Source organism: Dermochelys coriacea, chromosome 3, assembly GCF_009764565.3.
Source record: "Dermochelys coriacea isolate rDerCor1 chromosome 3, rDerCor1.pri.v4, whole genome shotgun sequence".
Taxonomy (NCBI): Eukaryota; Metazoa; Chordata; order Testudines; family Dermochelyidae; genus Dermochelys; species Dermochelys coriacea.
This window is the reverse complement of record NC_050070.1, coordinates 122,054,771-122,079,734: the sequence shown is the minus strand read 5'-3', so window position 1 is coordinate 122,079,734 and position 24,964 is coordinate 122,054,771. Positions and strand designations below refer to the sequence as shown.

At 41.1% G+C, this 24,964-nt stretch overlaps 1 long non-coding RNA gene across 1 annotated transcript; it reads right to left on the bottom strand.

Moving 5' to 3' along the window:
- Positions 1-4,386: 4,386 nt before the first annotated feature.
- LOC122459637 lies at positions 4,387-19,661 on the bottom strand. Its single transcript, XR_006280456.1, has 3 exons — positions 19,647-19,661; positions 11,708-11,712; positions 4,387-4,522 (listed from the first exon to the last, which is right to left on the bottom strand). It is a non-coding gene; the product is annotated as an uncharacterized LOC122459637 (long non-coding RNA).
- Between the last annotated feature and the right edge of the window lie 5,303 nt (positions 19,662-24,964).

The window sequence follows — 24,964 nt, the reverse complement described above, 5'->3', positions numbered from 1 at the left end:
AGTCTTTAATAAGGCTAAAGAGGATCTTGGGGATAATGGTAGCATGACAAATGGGAAGGAGGATATAGAGGTAGATATTACCATATCAGAGGTAGAAGCGAAACTGAAACAGCTTAATGGGACTAAATCAGGGGGCCCAGATAATCTTCATCCAAGAATATTAAAGGAATTGGCACCTGAAATTGCAAGCCCATTAGCAAGAATTTTTAATGAATCTGTAAACTCAGGAATAGTACCGAATGATTGGAGAATTGCTAATATAGTTCCTATTTTTAAGAAAGGAAAAAAAAGTGATCCGGGTAACTACAGGCCAGTTAGTTTGACATCTGTAATATGCAAGGTCCTGGAAAAAATTTTGAAGGAGAAATTAGTTAAGGACATTGAAGTCAATGGTAAATGGGACAAAATACAACATGGTTTTACAAAAGGTAGATCGTGCCAAACCAATCTAATCTCCTTTTTTGAAAAAGTAACAGATTTTTTAGATAAAGGAAATGCAGTGGATCTAATTTACCTAGATTTCAGTAAGGCATTTGATACCGTGCCACATGGGGAATTATTAGTTAAATTGGAGAAGATGGGGATCAATATGAACATCAGAAGGTGGATAAGGAATTGGTTAAAGGGGAGATTGCAACGGGTCCTACTGAAAGGCGAACTGTCAGGTTGGAGGGAGGTTACCAGTGGAGTTCCTCAGGGATCGGTTTTGGGACCAATCTTATTTAATCTTTTTGTTACTGACCTTGGCACAAAAAGTGGGAGTGTGCTAATAAAGTTTGCAGATGATACAAAGCTGGGAGGTATTGCCAATTCGGAGAAGGATCGGGATATTATACAGGAGGATCTGGATGACCTTGTAAACTGGAGTAATAGTAATAGGATGAAATTTAATAGTGAGAAGTGTAAGGTTATGCATTTAGGGATTAATAACAAGAATTTTAGTTATAAGTTGGGGACGCATCAATTAGAAGTAACGGAAGAGGAGAAGGACCTTGGAGTATTGGTTGATCATAGGATGACTATGAGCTGCCAATGTGATATGGCTGTGAAAAAAGCTAATGCGGTTTTGGGATGCATCAGGAGAGGCATTTCCAGTAGGGATAAGGAGGTTTTAGTACCGTTATACAAGGCACTGGTGAGACCTCACCTAGAATACTGTGTGCAGTTCTGGTCTCCCATGTTTAAAAAGGATGAATTCAAACTGGAGCAGGTACAGAGAAGGGCTACTAGGATGATCCGAGGAATGGAAAACTTGTCTTATGAAAGGAGACTTAAGGAGCTGGGCTTGTTTAGCCTAACTAAAAGAAGGTTGAGGGGAGATATGATTGCTCTCTATAAATATATCAGAGGGATAAATATAGGAGAGGGAGAGGAATTATTTAAGCTCAGCACCAATGTGGACACAAGAACAAATGGGTATAAACTGGCCACCAGGAAGTTTAGACTTGAAATCAGACGAAGGTTTTTAACCATCAGAGGAGTGAAGTTTTGGAATAACCTTCCAAGGGAAGCAGTGGGGGCAAAAGATCTATCTGGTTTTAAGATTAAACTCGATAAGTTTATGGAGGAGATGGTATGATGGGATAATGGGATTTTGGTAAGTAATTGATCTTTAAATATTCAGGGTAAATAGGCCAAATCCCCTGAGATGGGATATTAGATGGATGGGATCTGATTTACTATAGAAAACTCTTTCCTGGGTATCTGGCTGGTGAATCTTGCCCATGTGCTCAGGGTTTGGCTGATTGCCATGTTTGGGGTCGGGAGGGAGTTTTCCTCCAGGGCAGATTGGAGAGGCCCTGGAGGTTTTTTTGCCTTCCTCTGTAGCATGGGGCATGGTTGACTGGAGGGAGGCTTCTCTGCTCCTTGAAGTTTTGAACCATGATTTGAGGACTTCAATAGCTCAGACATGGGTGAGGTTTTTCATAGGAGTGGTGGGTGACATTCTGTGGCCTGCGCTGTGCAGGAGGTCGGACTAGATGATCAGAGTGGTCCCTTCTGACCTTAGTATCTATGAATCTATGAATCTATCAAGTTGGGAGCAATTGCAAGCATTTTGGAGGAGAGGATTAGAATTCAAAAACAACCTTGATAAATTAGGGAATTGGTCTGAATTAAACAAGATGAAATTCAGTAAAGATGAGTGCAAAGTACTTCACTTAGGAAGGAAAAATCAAATGCACAACTACAAAATGGTGAATAACTGGGTAGGTGGCAATACTGATTAAAGGACCTGGAGGTTTCAGTGGATCACAAATTGAATAAAGTCAACAATGTGATGCATCTGTGAAACGGTGAATATTCTGAGATGTATTAATAGGACTGTCATATATAAGACATAGGTAACTACTGCTCTAGTCAGCACTGGGAAGGCCTCAGCTAGAGTTCAGGTCCAATTCTGGGTGCCACACTTTAGGAAAGATATGGACAAATTGGAGAGAATCTAGAAGAGAAGCAACAAAAAGGATAAACATTTTAGAAAACCTGACCTATGAGGAAATGTTAAAAAAAACCTGGGCATATTTAGTCCTCAGAAAAGAAGAGTGAAGGGGGACCAGATAACAGTCTTCAAATCTATTAAGGGCTGTTATAAAGAGGATGGGGATCAATTGTTCTCTATGTCCACTAAAGGTAGGACAAGAAGGAATGAGCTTAATCTGTAGCAAGGGCAATTTAAGTTAAATATTAGGAAAAAACTTTCTAACCATAAGGGTAGTTAAGCCCTGGAATATGCTGCCAAGGGAGGTTGTGGAATCCCCATCATTGAAGGTTTTTAAAAACAGATTGGACAAACACTTGTCAGAGATGCTGTATGTTTACTTGGTCATCCCACAGTGCAGGGGGTTGGATTTGATGACTTCTTGAGATCCCTTCCAGGCCTACATTTCTGTGATATATGGGATCTTCAGAGGGTTACCGTTTACTATGACGTTAGCTCTCACTTAGTGCTTGATTGCATAGCAGTCAGCTCTATCCTTCATATAATCATAGATCAACAATTACTCTAAATCTTAGATATGGGAAGAGCTGCAGTACAATAGGCAAATTAAACAAACAACTTTGTTTGTAGCAACCATAAATGCTACAGAATATTTTTCTCTCTCTCTGGCTAAGTGACCAAGTATTTGAAGCTGTTCCACTGTGTATATATAATTGAATCACTGGATCAGAAAGAAAAAGAGAAGGACTTTGAAGTCTTGTGGCTAGGCCACCCACATATCTGGTGAGTACTCTAACCACTAAGCTAAAAGATTAACATGGGCTCCACCACCATTATCTCTTCCTGAGGCCATATTTTAAATGGGGCTTGAGCCACTGGGCGTGCTCAGAGGCTGGCTACAGGTTCAAGTATCACTGATGACTTAGGCAGACAAATGCCTTTCATCTCTGGCTTGTGAATTGCTCTGGGGCTTAGGCAAGAGATAGGCAGCTGGATGCATAGAGTGTGGCAGCAATGCACATGCCCAGAGGCAGATGTTTAGGCACCAAGGGAAATTTTACCCTGAAAATTTAGGTGCCAAGTGAGTTTAGGCACCTATAGGGTTTGGCAGGAATTTGTGGATCATAGTGGAGCCTAAAACTGGGACTTAGCTGCCTAAGTACCTTTGTAGATCTGGGCCTAAATGTCTACAAAAATATAACTTTAAACATAATGCAGTTAGATCGTTCTGTATTAATTAATATAATTGTTAGAACTCAGATTGTGTAAAGAGGAGCCTGGGAATAGAATCATAGACTCGTAGGACTGGAAGGGACCTTGAGAGGTCATCTAGTCCAGTCCCCTGCACTCATGGCAGGGCTGAGTATTATCTAGACCATCTCTGACAGGTCTTTGTCTAACCTGCTCTTAAAAATCTCCAATGATGGAGATTCCACAACCTCCTTAGACAATTTATTCCAGTGCTTAACCACCCTGACAGGAAGTTTTTCCTAATGTCCAACCTAAACCTCTCTTGCTTCATTTTAAGCCCATTGCTTCTTTTCCTATCCTCAGAGGTTAAGGAGAACTATTCTCCCTCCTCCTTGTAAAAATCTTTGATGTAGTTGAAAACTGTTATCATGTCCCCTCTCAGTCTTCTCTTTTCCAGACTAAACAAACCCAATTTTTTTCAATCTTTCCTCATAGGTCATGTTTTCTAGACCTTTAATCATTTTTGTTGCTCTTCTCTGGACTTTTTCCAATTTGTCCACATCTTTCCTGAAATGTGGCACTCAGAACTGAACACAATACTCCAGCTGGGGCCTAATCAGTGCAGAGCAGAGAGGAAGAATTACTTCTCATGTCTTGCTTACAACAGTCCTGCTAATACACCCCAGAATTATGTTCACTTTCTTTGCAACAGCTGTTGACTCATATTTAACTTGTGATCCACTATGACCCCCAGATCCGTTTCCACAGTACTCCTTCCTAGGCAGTCATTTCCCATTTTGTATGTGTGCAACTGATTGTTCCTTTCTAAATGGAGTACTTTGCATTTGTCCTTATTGAACTTCATCCTATTTACTAACACCATTTCTCCAGCTCATTTGGAATTTTAATTCTATCCTCCAAAGCACTTGCAACCCCTCCCAGCTTGGTATCGTCCACAAAGTTTATAATTGTACTCTCTATACCATTATCTAAATCACTGATGAAAATACTGAATAGAACCGGACCCAGAAGTGATCCCTGTGGGACCCCACTCGTTATGCCCTTCCAGCATGACTGTGAGCCACTGATGATTACTCTCTGGGAACGGTTTTCCAACCAGTTTTGCATCCACTTTATAGTAGCTCCATATAGGTTGCATTGCCCTAGTTTGTTTATGAGAAGGTCATGTGAGACAGGATAAGAAGCTTTACTAAAGTCAAGATATACCACCTCTACTATCTACACTATCTAGAAGGCTTGTTACCCTGTCAAAGAAAGCTATCAGGTTGGTTTGACACAATTTGTTCTTGACAAATCCAAATGCATCCGATGAAGTGAGCTGTAGCTCACGAAAGCTTATGCTCTAATAAATTTGTTAGTCTCTAAGGTGCCACAAGTACTCCTTTTCTCCATGCTGACTGTTACTTATCACCTTATTATCTTCTAGATGTTGGCAAATTGATTGCTTAACAATTTGCTCCATTATCTTTCCAGGTACAGAAGTTAAGCTGACTGGTCTGTAATTGCCTGGGTTGTCCTTATTTCCATTTTTATAGATGGGCACTATATTTGCTCTCTTCCAGTCTTCTGGAATCTCTCCCGTTTTCCATAACTTTTCAAAGACAATCACTAATGGCTCAGATATCTCCTCAGTCAGCTTCTTGAGTATGCTATGATGCATTTCATCAGGCCCTGGTGACTGGAAGACATCTAACTTGTCTAAGTAATTTTTAACTTGTTCTTTTCCTATTTTAGCTTCTGATCCTACCTCATTTTCACTGACATTCACTATGTTAGATATCCAATCACTACCAACCTTCTTGGTGAAAACCAAAACAAAGAAGTCATTAAGCATCTCTGCCATTTTCACATTTTCTGTTATTATTCCCCCCCCACACACACACCCATTGAGTAACTGGCCTACCCTGTCCTTGGTTTTCCTCTTGCTTCTAATGTATTTGTAGAATGTTTTCTTGTCACTCTTTATGTTTCCAGCTAGTCTGATCTCGTTTTGTGCCTTGGCATTTCTAATTTTGTCCCTACATACTTGTGATATTTGTTTATATTCATCCTTTTTTAATTTGATCTAGTTTCCACTTTTTGTAGGACCCTTTTTTTGAGTTTCAGATCATTGAAGATCTCCTGGTTAAGACAGGGTGCTCTCTTGCCAAAGTCCTATCTTTCCTACACAGTGGGATAATTTGCTCCATTTAGTCTGTTTGAAAGCATACTAAGCATACTAGCTGCTAAAAAGGCTTTTGATTGGGTTAAATTGGATGTCCTGGGGTAGGTCCTGGACAGAACAGTATTTGGGACACATTTTATAAAACTGACCCAAAGTTTATATGTGTGGCCAATGACTTTTGTGAGAGGTAATGGGGCATTGTCAAATAACTGCACCCTGAGGAAACCATCAGGGTTGCTCCCTTGCTCCTCTTCTTCATACATATATCGCCTCATTTAAAAAAGCTGAACTGACCCAGATGGAGTGAGCATTAAAGTCAGATGATACATTATGGTTCTTATACTCTGCTCTCTTAATACAATCAACTAGTGTAATTTGCCACATGCCAAGAACAGAGCAAATGTGGGTAGGCTCCCTTTATAACTGAACCTTATTAAATAAAAAATAAAACATTTCATAGCTACGTAAATGTTTTATTAATGAGAGATCTAGCTGAACATGTTATGTTTTGTTTTTAATTTTCATGACAGTTTTGAAGATTTCAGATTTTTTCAAAGAAAAATGAAACTCCATTTTTTCTGGTTTTCATTTTTTTCCGTAGCAAAATAGAAAGAGAACAAAAAAGAAAAGTAGGAAGGGGGAGAAAAAAAGGAGAGAGAGAATATAAGACAAAGGACAGAGAATGTAAACTAATTGAGATAAACTAGATGTGCCTTTAATGTATGAACTGCTGGGCAAAATATGGCATAGACCATGGGGGTGAGGGTGGAGAGGGAGATAGATTTCTTTTCCTATTCCAAGGTCTGACATAGACTTCATGTATGACTTTGGGTACGTCACAATCTCATTAGTAAAAAGAGGATAACATCTGCCTCACAGCTTATTACATTCAGGTTTGCCATGTGCTTTAAGGTTCTCTGATAGAAGTGCTGTCTAAGTGCAAATCATTATGAAGCAGGTCCTCAGTTCAGGTACAACAATTTAAATGGACACTATAAGATACTTTGGGCCAAATTCTGCTGTGAGGCTAAGTCAGTATACAACATTCACCTTATTCTATCCTCATTGTATGTAGGTTATAATGACTTGACTCCCTTACAACTCAATAGTCTGAATACAAGCAGGTCTGAGTGGGCATAAGGGAGTCCAAGTTACTCTACTTTACACCTTACTTCTGAGTTTAGCACTTACGCTCACATCCACTTATCAAATATGTAAATTAAATATCATGTAATTCAACTATGGATGGGCCCCAGGGAAGGTGTCTTCATGTATGGCAGTCTGACGTACACAGATTTACTTCTCTGAGTTTATCCCTCTGTTTGTGGGATTAAAACCCTTCAGTGTCTCAACAATATGAGTTGTTCCAGTGTGTCAGCAAGTGAATCACCTCTAACAGTTACTGGTGAATTGGGAGAATGGAATTATCTTTCTTTAACTTTGATATAGAAAAAATAGTTCTGAATTACTGTGAAAAAAAATGTGAATTCCCCTTTAAACTTTTAGCTGCTGAAGTTTATTTTAGGATGTTTGTAGTTATTTAATACAATGATTTCTGTTGTACCTGCTATGTGCCTGCAGAACATGGGCTTAGGTACAGAGGGCCAGATCCTCAGCTAATGTAAATCTGTATAGCTCTGCTAAAGTCTAAAGAGCAGTTCACACTTGATGGTTGGTGAAATCTAATTATAGAGAACACAACCAATGTGGGGTTTGTGCCCTGGTTTGTAACAGTTGGCCCTGAGGTTGGCACTAACAGTCATGAGCCTCTCCAGACAGCTTGACACTTTGCTGAAGGACGTTGGAACAGGTATTCTGCAAATAAGGACAGACATAAGAATGCATCCATTTCTTTTATGGGCATCCACAGTACATTTTACTAACGAAAGTCTAAAGGTATTTTAATTATTCCTTGCATTTTTGACATTTCTGGTGTCATTTTGATTTGCTTAGTCTGACTGATCTCTGTGTGTGTGTGTCTTACAATGAATGAACTCTGTGTCTTTTACATTTCCCCAATTCTTGCCAGACATGTTAAGACATTCATTAAGTTTGCTGAACTACTGCATATTTATGTAGGATAATAGCTATCAATCCAAGTAAGAGGCCCCATAAGGGTGCTATCGGCAACAATGAGATCACTGTGATGAATTTGGCTTTTCTGCAATGTAGAAGTGCAAAGTGCTTTGTGTGAAATAAAAAGCAGTTCATTTCTGCCTTTAGCATTATATTACTAAATAATAGAAGACTGAAAGAGCCTTTCAGTCTCAGTGAACCTACATGTTTGGCTTTTCATTAAAAGGTGAAGAAAGGCAAACGCTGCAGTGGGTTAGATCACATGTACAGTTTTATTGCAAAGAGATGCAGTGATATTACAATGGGGTGTGCCACTGAGCATCAAAAGAACTGTATGGATTAAAGGAAGTCAAAGAAATAAAGAGTTTTCCCCGGTGAATGTTATTCTCAAAGAAAATTTCACTGAGCATCCTACCAAATGGTTCTGGATGCACAGTAGCAATGCAACATCCTCTTAAGCAGGCAAGATGCATTTATTCTAGGGACTGCACCCAACTGCACCTGCCAAAGGGGATTATCTGTTTATAAAGCTGATACTCTCTGTAGAGTATAACAACTGTTGATCACTGCAACTCTCTGTAGTCATCCCCGTGCTTAAATTAGAGGATGGGAGGGGTGTAAGGCTTGGGTCCAGCAAAGCACTTAAGCACATTCTTACTTTTAAGCAAGGGAATGGTCCCACAGGCTCCCATGTGCATACCAGTAAGCACATACTTAAGAGCTGACTAGATAGGGCCTAATGAGATTATGTCACACCCCCACACTCAGTACTGCGTGCTGGGTGGAACAAGTGGGTAGGTTAGGGAGCAACATATCACTTTTCCTTGCTTGTCCAAGCAGTAGGTCATCCCTGGTTAAAATACTACAGACAGTAGCATATATAAATAAAAGATTGTTATGACAAGCTCTCCAAAATTTAACTCTTCTGTCAAGTACAGTCAGCAGCAAGAGGGGCCGGGTTCAATATCTAGGCATTCCTCTTAACATTACACAACAGAATTATCTCGAGCCGCTACCCAGTAATCTGGGAGAATTATAACACCACCCTTTGGAGAGATCTGTATTCATGATAATAAATGTTAACTGTGGACTTGGTTATTGTGGTGTGGTTGGTTCAATGGAACCTGAAGAGTTAATTCCACCTGCAGCTCTCCCCAAAAACTCAGCATAGACTTGAATTCAAGTGCCTGGTTCTCAAATGGACGATACTCATTTCTATCTGGAGAGATGCGTAAACTAGTTTGCCCAGGTGTAGAAGCCCCACTTGAAACCTCAGGGGGGTCTTTTGTTGGGAATCCTTGAACAAAGAAACTTTGAAATAAGATTGTCTGCATCATGAGGGACTCTGACACACATTGACAGGAATGGTCAGAAAAGCAGCAGCTGTAGGGGGTGCAACCTTGTCTCTCCAAATCCTCCAATGCAAGGGATTCCTCGGAACCTATTTAAACTATGAAGGAAAGGCTAAGTTTAGGTAAGACAATATGTGTGTAAGCTTTTGTTATTTTAACCCCTTTCTCTCTTCATGTTCCTTCATGTTAAATAACTAGCTTGTTTTGAAAAAGCTGTCCTGAGTCACTGTATTTTTTACCGTGGTCACAAGTTCCCAGGGAGAAGACTATAGCAGGGCTCATACCCAATGGGACCTGCTGAGATGACACTGTTGGTAAGCAGAGGGTGCTGTAGGCTGGTGATTCAGTCTACAAGTGGGATAAATCACAGGATTCCACTTTGAATGAAGTGCAGGTATACGCCTGTCTGTTGAAAAGGGTGCCCACAGAGAAAAAGGCAAAAGCTCACCCCTAAACATTAAGATAGGCCAACAGCCATGTTTTTGCAAAAACTGTCATGCTTTGCAAAATCCAGCTTGAGGGTGATTTGGATGCAGGTTCCAATTAATCTGAACACCAAAATTCAAGGGGGGTGGATAAAAGGTTTTGGTTTTGTTCTATATCTACAATGATCAAGTCAGGGTGGTTGGGATTTTTGGTTTGCCAAGCCTTATCAGATTTTGGTTCTGCAAATTCAAAGCTAATTGTGGTTCAATATGTATCCTAACCACTAAAGTTATTTTTGGGAGGGTCGATTTCAGATAAATTGTTCCGGTTTTGGCCTATCTAGTTCTTTAGTCCTCATTAAGGCTCAGAGTAACTATATTTTATTTGTGTTGCATGGGTCTGGAATTCATATTCTTAACCAGATAGAAATAGAGGTTATTCAGACTTGTATGATAGACTTGTGTGACAAGCTAGAGCAAAAATTTTCCTGTATGCTAGAAAATACCTGTTTTGAACATTCATAACTTTAATTTTTTGAGTCTATTTTCTCCAGACTTGGCTCATTTCTTAATCTCAGTGAGAATATACAACACTAGCCAAATATGATGGTTCTTTTACCTTCCCTTAAATGTTTTTCAGTTATGAATGTGCAAATCTTTTGATTGCAACATTGGAGGAAGACTGTTTCTTTTCATGCATGCATTACTCAAAATCAGCTCCAGCAATTTTGCTCAAACTATTCGGGAAAAATTATCTCTCTCTGGGCCAAGTCCAAGGTTGGAAAATTTCATCCCAAAGGAATTTGTTTGAGAAAGTTCTGAGAAAAGAAAATGAGTTTTGAATGGAATTTGGCACACAAAATTAATTATAGTATCTGCTTCCTGTGCCCAATAGAATTATTAATGGCCTTATGCTCCCTTCCATGTCTGTGTCTGTATAAGGAGGGAATCCCACTTCTGCAGCATCCTTCCCTCTTCCCACTAACCCTAGAACAAACTGACCATGAATAAATTTAGCCTGGAAACTAGAAGGTTTCCAACCATCAGAGGAGTGAAGTTCTGGAACAGCCTCCCAATAGGAGTAGTGGGGACAGACAACCTAATTGATTTTAAGATACAGTTTGATAAGCTCATGAACAGCATTATGTGATGAGGTTGCTTGCAATAGCAGGGGACTGGACTCAGTCCTATGTTCCTATAAGTCCTGCATCACAGAAGTCAATGGAGGGACCCATAGTGAGTACAACAGGAGTTGTGGGATACTCAGCATTTATGAAAATGAGGTTCTTTATTTAGATGCTTAAGTATGGATTTGAGTCCCGCTTACTCACTGTAAATAGTTCCATTGACTTCTACTACTCATGAATGCTGAAGCACATGTGTATGTCTTTGCAGGATTGGGGCCTTAGGAGCCCAAATTTTAGCACCCATTTTTGAAAAATTTGGCTGAACGTTTTGTAAGTAATTTTTACTGCCACGTTAGTTTCAATTCTGCCCAGAATTCAGTGCAATGCTGCTTCATTACTCAGGGGCCTTGATGCATATTTTAGACGTAAAGTGCTGCATGTTACAGGACTCTTCATCATAACTTGCAAAAAATTCTAACTATTTTAAACAAGTGCAAACCCCAGCATGTTTCTCTAAGTGTGCAAATGCCCCCCGCTGGCCCTGCGTCCAACTGTAACATACACACATCCCTTGCCCCGTGTTATTCACAGCCTCTTTAAAATCTCAGATTCATAAACTTGTAAACACAGAAGAATGGAAAACCAAACAATGTCATTTCAGATACAAGATAGTTTGCAAATATGCTGTACAGAAGAATTCAAGATTTATAACTTCTACCTAAAAGCTTGCTGGACCTTAATTTACTAGCGGGAACGCTTGCTGTATTTATTACTTTCTATAAGTAGATGCAGTTTCCGGAAAACAAGAGGATTATATGTGTTGTGAACTACATTCCTCAGTTTGTGTCTTGTTTCCAACAGCCAAATTATAAAGTTGTTTAACAGAGGTCTAATAGATCCTGGCACATGACTTGGTCTCTCTTCCTTCTTTGATCTCAATCAGAAGCATCTGTAAGTGCTTGGTTTTGAGCCATTGGTCATTGCGCACAAAAGGTTCTCACAGTGGTAAGCCTTGTGTGATTGAACAAAGCATTTGTGCCTGTTGCCTGTGTGCTTTTCATGAACACAAATGGCTGGATGAACTGCACTATGAGTGAAATGGACTTGGGGATTAATTAATATTTAAAAAACACATCTTGTAAGAACATACAACCGTAAATATGGGTGGAAGATGTTTATAGATGTACAAATTAAATAAGTAATGTTAGTAGAGGCTATTACATTTGCAACTGGCCAGATGCCCACTAAATCCAACACAACTTACACAGCCCTGATGGCAACTGTTGTCTGGTATAATATTGATACTGGACACTACCCCAAACAATTGTAGTTCCAGCTGCAAATGTAGTGTTAGAGTTTACAACTGACCTGTAAATATACGTAAACAACATGTTAATAGTTCCCACAGTGATGGGATATTGCAAACCTGGCATCTTGCACAAAGTTTACATGTCGATTCAGAAAACAAAGGCTATATTTTGTTCTAATTTACATCTCCTGCACTTCCACTGAAGTCAAGGAGGCTGCATGGACTAGCTGGGTGAAATCCTGGCCCCACTGAAGTAAATGGCAAAATTTACATTGACTTCAGTAGGGCCAGGATTGAACTCCAATTTGTACCTATCTTGTGTAGCCTTGTTTTCCCATGTATAGCAACCAAGATGGATAGTGTGGTCCGAGCAGCCACATGTTCTGACAAGAGTCAAAGCTTTTGCTGGTGGAGCAATTTTAATTGCAATTTCCAAAATTGGAAACGTTTGAATTAAAAATAAGAGAAAGGTGCATGATTTTCTGTGATCCTCAGGTAAAGCAGAGGGAGCTACTGCAGTACTTTATTACAGACAAGCTATTTGTTATGAATTAGAATACTGTAGCTGGTATAGAAAGAGTAAGGCTTGCATCTCACATAGCCCAGGCACTACAGATACAGGTTACAGAGAATAGCCGACAATGCCAAAATTAGAGCATGCCTGGTCCGAAGCAAACACCACAAGACTAAAGATGGACTAAAACGGGTTTCCATTCTGAAACCATATTCATGGTCTGTGGAGGTCATATTAACATCCCCAGATCTCACCCTACCCCCACAGTTCTGGATTCAGGTTGGATCTAAAATCAAAAGTTTCCTGAGCCTTTGTTCTGGCTCCGATGCAGCTGAAATCTCAGAACAGCAGCCTCTCTGATGAGATTTCAAAGCAAAATGGAGGAAGTTTCTGGAGAGAACTCTAGTTTTAAGATGAGCTGTCAATGGTTGTCTCTTACCTGGTGCAATTTTTTTTATTTTGGGCTAAAGATGTCACAACCCCATCTGATGTGATTTCAGTGCAGAGCACTAGGCTTATTTCAGCCTCAGATCCAATCCCTGCACCTTATCCTTAAACACAATCCAGAGTTAAAAAACAGTCTCTCACAAATTGGCCCATCTCAACTCAAAATATTAGCACTGATAATTGATCTTCTCTGAAAGGAGAACTAACATAAAACAGATTCAAAACAATGGCAGTTGATTTCATGTATGTATTTATTAATTTCTCGGTTGTATTCTTCCTGGCTGCTTTCCATTGCCTTCAAAAACACAAGCAGAGCACTGCCATTGGATAACTGACAGGATGCAAACCATTTGTTTCCTAATTAAAAGGACAGTATGTCCATGTAGGGAAAAAAAATGTGATTTTGTTCATCCCTCTTGGGAGCCAACATTATGCTCCAGCTAGTCTAGCTGATAAGAAACGCAATTAAGTTTTTGACTTTTTTCTCTGAGCATAGAGATAAGCTAAATTAAAGCAAGATGGTTTTCTGCTAGGATTTACACCACGACGTGGATGAAGTTCCTTATTTAGATGCTTAAATATGGACTTGGGCCCCACTTACACACTGTAAATAGTTCCACTGACTTCTACTAGAGTAGTAGAGTAGCAAATACTTTTTCACTGACATGGACTGTTCTCATTTGTTGTACTTCTGTAATTGCACCAGGCGACAGGATCATTCATTATACACATAACACCTTAAATAAAACATACTTCATAATGTGGGAAAGATTCCCATTTGGAGTTTGCCAGCTCCTGGAACTCTGGACCACAAGTGCCGGCTTCCAGTTTTCCCTGGGGGTGTTCAATCCCTGCTCAGCCTGAGGCCTCACCCCACATTCCACCCCTTCCCCCAAGCCCTCACCCCCCCACTCTCTGCCCCTGGCCCCTCCCCCACTCCACCCCTTCCCCCAAGCCCTCACCCCCCTCTGCCCACCACACTCTGCCCCTGGCGCCTCCCCCACTTCACCTCTTCCCCTAAGCCCTCACCCCCACCTCTGCCCATCCCCCCACAGGACAGGATCTGTGAAGACACTTTAAGAGGACTCCATTTTGTTTAAGCTGGCCAACATTCACAGCACTTGTCTCTGGATTCATGCGTAGTGTACCACCTGCCTGGGAAGGTACACGGGAGGGAGCTGGCAGTTGGTATAAATTGTAAGTGTTGGGACAGGGAAAATGTATTGATGCATTAATACTTATTAGTTAACCCTAACCCTTTCCTTCCCCAGATCCTATTTTCCTGCTCCCAATAAAGTCCCCCTTTGTTATATAGTTATTAATTGGATGTCACTTCTTTGTGTTGATGCATTTTATTATTTCTTGTGTATTAGGTTTCATACTCCTTGTCAGCAGTGGTATTAGTCATTTTTCAAAGGGACAGCACCCCCTGTGTCTAGGGTGGAAACACCAGGCATCACAAGAAAGAAACTCAGAACCCAGCCCATGTGAGGAGAAGGGAGAAGCCACTTCAAGTAGCAAGTATCTAGGAGGATGCTTGAGCCACATCTGGGGGGATGAGCTACATTGGTACGTCTGGGGACAGGATGTGGGAAGCTGATATGCTGTTCTGCATGCTTCATGCTTGAAGGGCTAAAATCCATATGCTGTTTATCGGGTTTTGACATGTTTATACTCCAAATATTCTCGCGGGCTGATTATCGCTTCTCCTTTTGATGCCGTAGGCTTTTACTCGCCCTGGCGGCTGACCTTGTTGGGAATGTACATCTTCCCTCTTATTTCTGTGGTCTCAATCTCCACAAATGTCAGCCTTAATGGGGATTTATGTTCCCGCCTTTTGAATACTGTGGTCTAAATCTCCACACTGACAGCTTTGATGGGGATGTACGTCTCCCCCCCTTTGAATACCGCGGTTAAGTTACACACAATTGCCGGCCTTATTGGAGACTTGTGCTATTCGAAGGCATGTACGTCACATGCCTGGAGGGCAGGGTGGTCCCCTAGGGCTTGCAATGTTACGTGCAATGAGGAAATGAGACCACTAGTTTGCACTGCCTACCGCTTGCGTACCCAGCCAGTCCTGGGCTTAACTCATGGCCAATCGCTTGCTGGTGGTTTATTCAAGTTCTCCATAAAACACCCCTTAGTTTAAACAGTACATAACCCTCTTGCTCATGTCTCCCCTCCCAACTGGTACCCTTATTAACCCCTCTCCTTATACTACACGTGTCTAGGTTCCTTTGCACTTAAATTTAAAAAGTGGGAACAAGATGTGTCTGAAAGAGGATAAGAGACTTCTATCCCTGGCTTAATGAGCTGGTAAGTTAAACATACTCACCTCCTTTTGGATTTCAGTCTCAGTTCCTCAATCAGTTCACAAGCTTGTATCCCGGACAAGCCCACATCTGAAGGAACAAATATGGACACCGTGTAGAATCAAGCATGTGCGTTTATTACGTACAGCACTGATGGAGTGTCACCTTGATTATTAGGCTCAGAGACAATGCCAAACAATTGATTACAATAGATTATATGGATTTTCCATGGGCGGAGGGAAATGACGAGGTAGGCAGTCCCAAACCCCTGGATAGGTCTAGCAGCAAGGCAAGATAAGCACAGTAGCCAATGGTCAAAAGGTTACATAATGTCTCCGCCCATGGTTTCAGGTTAACACATGACACTTAATTAGTACACAGGTGTTTTCCATTAAACAATATATAGAGTGTGTTAGTATAAAATATATATGTTGAATTCTGATTTGGGATCCATAGGAATGAAGTAGCTTCCCTGATTGTCCGACGGGTACACACCTAGGAGTTAAAGCAAAAGGACAAATGAAAAGTATATAGCAATAAAGATTGTCTTTTAATTGTTCATTTGTGTTTCTAAGGCACTGGCAATGGCTTGGAGGAGAGGTGCACATCTGTGAGAGGGAGGATATCATATCTCATACTGATATGTTTGAACCTCTTTCATAAACTCAAGGCTGATGTGTAGGAAGGCACCTCTTCTACAGAAGAAACAGGGCCCTTTCATTCCTTTGGTCTGTTTGCTACTTTGAGATAAAGCCCGCAATTATAATTTCCACTTGGCTTCTTGCTGACCAAGCTTATCTTAGCAAAAATCAAGGTTGTCCTTTGTTCTGCTTCTTAGCTAATATTGTTCACTATTTGCTAGGCCTCTGTCTTCTTGACCAAACTCTGGATTTTGGGCCTGTAAAAAGAGCTGATACAGTCTATATATCAGGTTGTAACATAAACAGCATATGGATTTTAGCTCTTCAATGCTCCAAAAAAGGTTCCTTCACCAAATCATTGGCAAATGATGTACTTAAATGTCTGTCTTGACCAGTGGGACTAATTTTGAATGTCTTTAAGTCTCATCATGTGTTGTTTGTCATAAAGATGTGAAAATCAAAGAAACCACAAACAATCTGTGAAACATCATAGTTTATAAGAGGGAGAAGCTCCAATCTCTCATTCAGCACACCTCTTTTATGCACACACCTCCTTCAATGAGATGGCTTCCCATCTGCTTTTTAGGTCAACAGTACTATGGAGTGAGTGAGAGACTGTAGCATAGTATCTGCCTTGTATGCTGATTACTGTACTGAACCCATTTTGCACTTTGCTGGCTATCTAGGCGTATGATTATTTGAATGTAATGAGGCAGGAGCATTAAGTGGAGCTTCCTTTTATCAAGAGACGGACTATGTTACCAAAACCAACAACCACCCTTCCATAAATATTTTCATTTTAACTGAGTGAAGTCATCTAAAAAGGCATTACCTAACTCACATTATCAAATGTCAAGGAATTACAGGCTAGGCTGAAAGTTTCTGCCCATCAGTGATGGAATCCTAAGCTAATATTTTTCTTCATACACATTGGGTTAGAAGTTCTTGTCTGCTAAATGAAATAAAACTGAAGTTTTCTGTGTGATATCATTTGCACTTGACACAACAGAATAATATGTAGAAACCACATAAGTACAATGGTGTTCAAATTATTGAGTTTTCTCCTATGTACATATACACACAATTGCTCTGGGAGGCTTCTAAATCATGGAATGCAGTGAGCGCCACTAGCGGGCTCACAAACTCTTTAAAGTGATACTACCCTATTTCTATACGCTATAGCTTAGAAGGGCTCAATTCCTTAAAATGTTGAGTGTCTTTCACTTCCCATTGAAGTCCATAGGTGGTGAGGACACTCAGAGCCTCACAGGACTCATATCACAAGCTTTTTGTAGGTTCAGCCTAAGAGTCAAATGCTGATAAAGCTGTTAGGAACTCTTGTGAATTCCTCTTGGAACTGAGGCATGGAAAGCATAGGAGTATATCACTGTGACAGTGCAACCTGGGGTGCAACCTGGACAGTGGGACCGCTGAGCCTCTGTCCCACCAACCTGGGCTGCCTCTCACACTGTGAGGCTGATGTCAAGCTACAAATCTCTGACAGGCACTGCACTTACACAGCCATCCACAGGCAGGGACACACCCAGCTGTGTTATATGAATGGTCTCTAGCCACTCATGAACTGTCAATAGAGAGACTCCAGCCTATTTCCCCCTGCTCCCCAGTCTTGCACCCCAGAACTGTACCATCTTGCACTGGTCAGAAGCCTGGCCAGTGTAAGTTCATTACTTAGTTTGCCCCTGCTTCATAGGAAAGTGGACATGCACCAGCCTTTGTAACATGAGCTGAGATTTCCCAAGCACTTCAACCAAAGCACACCATTAGGATTAAAATATTAAAATAAGTTTATTAACTATGGAAAGATAGATTTTTAAGTGATTATGAGCGGTGGGCGTAAAGGTCAGAGATAGTTACCTTAAGAAAATAAAAAGTAAACATGCATTCTAAATCCTAAACTTTTATACTAAGCAAGAGTTGAATTGAACAGCTTTTCTCAACCCCAACAGATGGTACAAACAGCTTACAGTTCTTCAATACACAGACTGGGACCAAACTCCCCACTTCAGACCCTTTTTTCTTCCAGCCAGTTTTCCAGGTGGTGAGATGCAGGGGAGAGGCCCTGGCCTTACATTGCAGTATAGACATACCCAAAGTGAGTTGACTGAAGTCCCACAGCAAGTCTGGCAGAGCCAGGAATAGAACCCAAGTTTCCTGAGTCCTAGTCCAGTGGCCTCAAAACAAGATTTTTTGCCTCCTCATATTGAACCCTATACTCTGCCAATTAGGTGTACTATAGCTCAGTCTTCTTGTCCCATAAGTGACTTTGCACCTTTCTCCATACCAGCCCTGTGCCTGGAATACCCTTTCTCTTTGGGTGTCCCATGCTGTTCAGTGCCAGTCTCCATTTTGGTCCTGCACACCACAGTTCCTGCCCTCTTGACTAACAGATTTGGTCCTTCAGTGTGTAGCAGTCATAAAGCACCTTATTAAAACTTGAAAATGACCCAACATTTGTACAATACATAAGTATCTCTCTGATCTGTTACTGTTATAACCCAGGCAGAACAGAGAACTGGGGGAGGCATAGTGGAACTGCACCGCTAGGGAGCTGAGAGATGGTAAGAACTGTTCAGCTAAGGAGCCATTTGCAGAGTAATAACTTTAGTGAATGTACCCTGCTCTTATTCGCCAGTAGACAGTGCTCTTTGTATGTCCTTACTAGCTACACACCCCCATACTTACACAGTCTGCTTTTGAAATGGAGCTCTCATAATGGGAGAAGCCTTACTTGAGGCCATAGCCAATATGGAGGCACAAAGCATGTGTACAGCTGCTTCCTTGTAGCCCATAGGGGAGCCATCAAGTATGGAAATGGGCCCCATACCCTTGTGTAGAGGGTCAAACCTGCTCCTCTGGGTTGTGACAGACATGTGACGATGGTGGTGTTGCTGGAGGGTGTTCTGTGAAGAGGGACTCATTGGGATTTCCTCCCAGTGAGCCTCCTATTTTTAATGTCAGGGGGACCATCTGACCTACTATTCATTCACCAAAAGTAAGAAAACCTTGACTGACTTATTTTCCCCAGAAAGATCTGGGGATTTGGGTTGTAAAAGCTCTGAAGGCAAAAGTTCCATAGGGATATTCAGGATACACATGGCTAGAAATATTTGGGCCTTATTTTTAGACAAATTTTTAATAAACCTAAAACAAACAAGTCCATTTGGAATTTTCTAAGAGGATTAAAAAATGTAAGCATGTGGGAATGAATCAGACTTTACCAATAATAAATCAGATTACACCTGTAACCAGTGCTCAGCTAAGGAGAGAAATATGAATGAATTCTTATATTTTGTATGAGGCCTGATTCAAAATCACTGAAATCCATGAGATCTTTCCATTGATTTCAGTTGGTATCAGATCAGGCCAATAATGATTCCACCACTGTAACTTCTGGCATAGGCAAATCAGCATGATCATGAAAGAACAGGAGACAAAAGCAGCTCTGTGTTCTCGCTCTCTTTTCTCTTTCCAAAGTTTGATTTCATCCAACCCTCCATTTTTTCAACTGTTGCACCAGTTTCTTCTTGTTCAAGTGAAAACAGTTTTTATTTGAACTCCTTGGGAATGCCGTTCTTTCTGGACAAAACTTCTGGGCCCAGTGACCCTGATCATTTTGAACACTCTCCATAATCTTTTAGCATAAGGCCCAGTTCAGTTACGTGCAGAAGCTTTTCAGACAATAATCAGACAATATAGTTCTATTCCTTGTCATAGATAAGTGTAGAAACACGCCCCACATGAAGTTCATGAACTCTTGCTAATGTTTCTATCTAGGATCAACTAAGAGTAGAAACTAAACTGCATGAACTGTTTGTAATTAAACTGCATGCAACTTACTTGGTCACAGTACAAACTCAAAATCTACCATTCACAATTTTAAACACATATGTGCTCAGCTGACTCCAGGAATGGAATGGAATAGAAACAAGATTTCCAAAAGATACTTTGAGTAATGTAGTACTTACACATGTATGCACCATGCTACTGGAATTTTGGGAAATTAACATTTAAAATAAAACGAGCCTCAAAGCTATTAAAAATAAGGGCATATGTGCATTATAATTTGGCCAAATAAAAATGGATTTTCACTAGAGCTCCAAAAGGCACATGTCTGACTTACGACCTATCTTCTTGACGAGTTGCAAGAATCTACTTCTGCCTACTCAGATGCTAGACCTGCTCAAAAACGGCCCCTAAGTGCTTCTATAGCAGTGAAAATGCCCTTTTCCCACTGCCCTGGTCCTCAAAAATGGTTGACCTGGTTTTGCTCAAACATGTCCCAAAAATTCACTCTTTGTCAGAGAGCAGACCTACAAATTCTCATCCTGTAAGATGAAAGAGAAAATTATAAGCAACTGAAAAAGGCTCATTAGAATGGAAAAAGCTTGGAGAACTTTAACTAATCCAATGTGTCTTAAATTTGATTTAAATGAGCTTTGTATCAGGCCATATTGCAGTCATCACAAACTCCAGCTATAATAAATATTAATATTAAATATTTCATGTAACATTTGCTGGGTAAGAACATGAAAGGACAACAAGTTTGTAAAACTAAACTGTCTCTTTATTAAGAGAACTTTTTAGAGATGCTGCTATTATAAATGCTACATTGCTGTGGCATAGAAAGGCCACACCCTCCTAGCTATATGCATGCAGACTGACTTCTGGTGATTCCTCCAAGCTCTTCCCTCCTGCAATCTGTGCTCCTACCTCCAAGTTCCATGTAGGTTGCACCAAATGTGCAAAAATCAGAACTTCGAATTGAAATGCCTTCCTATTTTAGGAAAATTTGCATTCCAATCCCTTGGTTTGAACCTGTCCCTGTGGTTTTGTTTTGGATTCTACTTTGCATTCTGGATGTATCAACTTGAAAAACGGGGGGGTCTGATATATATTAAAGATTTGACAGGGTTCAGACAGACAGAACAAAAATGATCTGAGTAATCATGTTACTTTCTCCCAAGTATGTACATAAATCCTTGCTGACTTCATAACTCTGAAAATATGCCTGAAGAGAGCATAGTGGGGCTGATGCCTAAGTAAATAAGTGTTTTTAATATTTAAGTCACTCAGTTTCTTGGGATGGCTTGATTTCAGCAACTGCAACGGGCAGCTTCACAGCCATTTTGTGAGGGACAATAATTAAACAATCCCCTTTTGGCAGTATAGTCCACGTCACTCAAACTAATGAAGGACATTAGTGCCAGTTGGGAGAGCACATGGGACGTGCTGCGTTCATGAACACTTCCCCCATGGAATGTACAGTTGCTGTACATCTCTTTCAGGGCACGGAATGTACCCTTAGTGCAGCTCACTCCTTTCCTCTTCTCCCTACAGACAGTGAGAAGGAAGCAGGTGCTGGGCTGCAGAGAGGATGAAAGCCTATAATGTGCCCGCACACACTATTCCAACTGTCTGGGAAACTGCTCTGTGCAGCTAAACCTTTGGCACCAGTCTTCGGTCTCTCAATTATTTTGTATCTTTTAGATGATATCATTCTTCAGGCTTGTGACTGGGGAGTTTTTGTTTCAGAGGCTTGTGGACAGACTGAAAAATGTTAATCTGTTTTCCAAGTGCTGATGTTTCATTCTTAACAGTGAACTGCCTCTCCTGGAACGGCTTTCGAATTGGCTAAGTCATACCATGTGTGTATGGGGATATCTACGCTGGAGGTGCACTTTCCAGCTCGAGGAGAAATATCTGCACTAGGTCTGATTGAGCTAGTGTGCTATAAATAGCAGCATAGCTGCAGCTGCACAGGTGGCAAGGTGGGCTAGCCACCCTGAGTATTTACGTAGGGGCTCAGATGGGATTGTACTCAGGGAGGCTAACCCATCCAGCTGCCCACACCGCTGCAGCTACACTACTATTTTTAGCACACTAGTTCGCTCAAAGCTAGCACAGGTATGTCTACCTGAGCTGAAAATTACACCTCTAGCTCTAGTGTAGACATACCCTGTATAGATTCATAGATACTAAGGTCAGAAGGGACCATTCTGATCATCTAGTCCGACCTCCTGCACAGCGCAGGCCACAGAATCTCACCCACCCACTCCTATGAAAAACCTCACCTATGTCTGAGCTATTGAAGTCCTCAAATCATGGTTTAAAGACTTCGAGGAGCAGAGAAGCCTCCCTCAAGTCACCCATGCCCCATGCTACAGAGGAAGGCGAAAAACCTCCAGGGCCTCTCCAATCTGCCCTGGAGGAAAATTCCTTCCCAACCCCAAATATGGCGATCAGCTAAACCCTGAGCATATGGGCAAGATTCACCAGCTAAACCCTGAGCATATGGGCAAGATTCACCAGCTAGATACTACAGAAAATTCTTTCCTGGGTAACTCAGATCCCACCCATCTAATATCCCATCTCAGGGGATTAGTCCTATTTACCCTGAATATTTAAAGATCAATTACTTACCAAAATCACATTATCCCATCATACCATCTCCTCCATAAACTTATTGAGTAGAATCTTAAAACCAGATAGATCTTTTGCCCCCACTGCTTTCCTTGGAAGGCTATTCCAAAACTTCACTCACCTTATTGTTCTGATGGGTATATGAACCAATACATAGATATGATGTTGATGTCTGATTAATATACTTATGGGATCCCAATCCTGCAATGAGATTCACTGGGGCTCTGTGTGGGTGCAGGGTGTTACCTGCCTGTATCTCATTGCTGGATTGGAGCAGAAGTCTGCACGGGCTCCATTTATCCCTATAGCCACGACCTATCCCCATGCTGTTAATGCTGAGAGACTCTTGCAGGATTTTCCCATGAAAATTCTATTCTGCTGTGCCACCTCATGGAAAGGCCAACCCTACTCTCTACCCAGCCATGTGTATCTGAACTCGCAGAGCTACAACTTCCACTGAGCTGCCACAGATTCAGGAACAAAAAGGAACAGAAACAATCTTTTGTCTTCACTTGCACTGTAGTCAGCACCAGCTCCGCTGCACTCCTGGTGACACCCATTGTCAGCAAATGGATTTGACTGAACCAGGCATTGGTATCTCTCCCCTTCCACAAATAGTTTGATGCTTTTCACAGTTCATAGTTCTTGTTCCAAACCCAAATGTTCAAAAATCATAAATCAGCTTACTTTATGCAGTCATGAGATTGTTAAAGCAACAAATGTTGGATTCATTTTATTTGTTTTTTGAACCTTTAGGGCTCATGTTTTCAAATCTTCTCCACATCCAGGACAGATAAAAACTTTTTTTAAAAAGCTAAAATTCTCACCTCGTCACAGTATTTCAGGGGCTGGGTATTTAGGAAATGACATCAAATATTGCAAGATTCGTGATAAAATCAAGTGAGTTAGCAGCACTACGTTTGATCTCTGGGGAACCGAGGCACCGAGAACTGAAGTGACTTACCCAAAGTCACACGGAATCTGTGGCGAAGGAGGCGATTGAACTTGGGACTCTAACCACTGGACTATCCTTTTCTACAGACTTAAAAATAGATCCTCTTCACACAGCTATGGAACAGAAGTGAGATGCACAAGAGCCTGCTGTGTGTGGTCTGAGAGGAAAATATTAGATTTGACGGCTGCATTTCCTGTTGGTATCCCCACTTTTCTCCTTCCCAGTTTATAATACTAAGTAAATCAAAACAGTAATTGAGTTACTCACATTTTGGCTACATCTACACTGCACAGAAAAACCAGGTGTTGGCACTGGCATAGTCTAGCCTGGGTATGAGTATCCCCACTGCCAAGTCCTACCTGTGTTATTTTGTCCTCACTGTTCCTGCATGAGTGTCTGGGGGCATATCCCATGGTTCTTTGTGCTGAAACACTCCAGGATTATGTCCCAGGCAGGTGTGTCAACTGAAGGATAATTTGTTTGTCCTTCAGGGGGAATTGTGGGAAGGGCATGGGAGGCTGTCAGCACTCAAATGATTTAGCCTGCATCCTCACTGAAAAGTGGGTGAGTTCCAGCCTAAATTAAAGCAGAACCTGGGTTGTAATTCACCTTCCTATCTGGATAAGCCAGTCTGGGCTTAAAGTACATCCAAACTTGGGTCAGAGATTCAGTGTGGACAGGAAGGGGTTAAGGCTAAAACCCAGGTAAGAGCCTAGGCTAATTGTCTAGCATATACATACTTGCTGTATTAAGCTCTGATGGTAAACCATTTTAGTTCATTCTGTAGAAATTGTATCCATAGTCACAATTAAATGTAGCTAACCCTCTAATTTACATTTTTATTCGGCGCTCATTATCCTGGGCTACTGTAATTATTCAAACTACAATACATTTGAATAATGTAATGGTTGATTTTGGGGACAGGAAACAAAACCACCCCAAAGTGGCAATGCCTCAGAACATGGTGAGCAAGCTGCTTGCTGTGGGATTTGGCTACCAGTCGCTATTCTGTTATGTGCTTTACTGACATGAGGGAACACTGTGACCTTCACAGTTGTCCCTCTTGTTGCATCTTAACAAACAGTCAGTAGGATCAAAGTGGATCCTTTATTTAATGTGGCTCACACAAGTAACAGCCCTGGCAATCTTGCAATGGTAGTTATGAAAGACAATCTGCAAGATGTTGAGATTTTTTGTGCCCAGTAAATACTTGGGACTCAGTTCAACCTGCTGGTGCAGGGAAATGCATACTGTGTATGGGTGCTGTACTTTAAGAAGGATTCACCACTGGTGAATGGTGTATGGTGGTGTTTACATCGCCAACCTTTCGCCTGGGTTATGATGACAGCAGTATTGCTGCTCTTGTCATTTTCCTCTGGACCTGACTATAGGCTCAGCCCATATTTCTCATTATTTTAACAGAGAAAAATAATGATGATCCCATGTCCAGAATTCTCAAAGGGCTTCCCATGTTGTAGAATGGGCAGGAACATTGAAAACATGTTGCCTTCTGCATTTAGGGTCCGATCCAAAGCCCATGGACGTT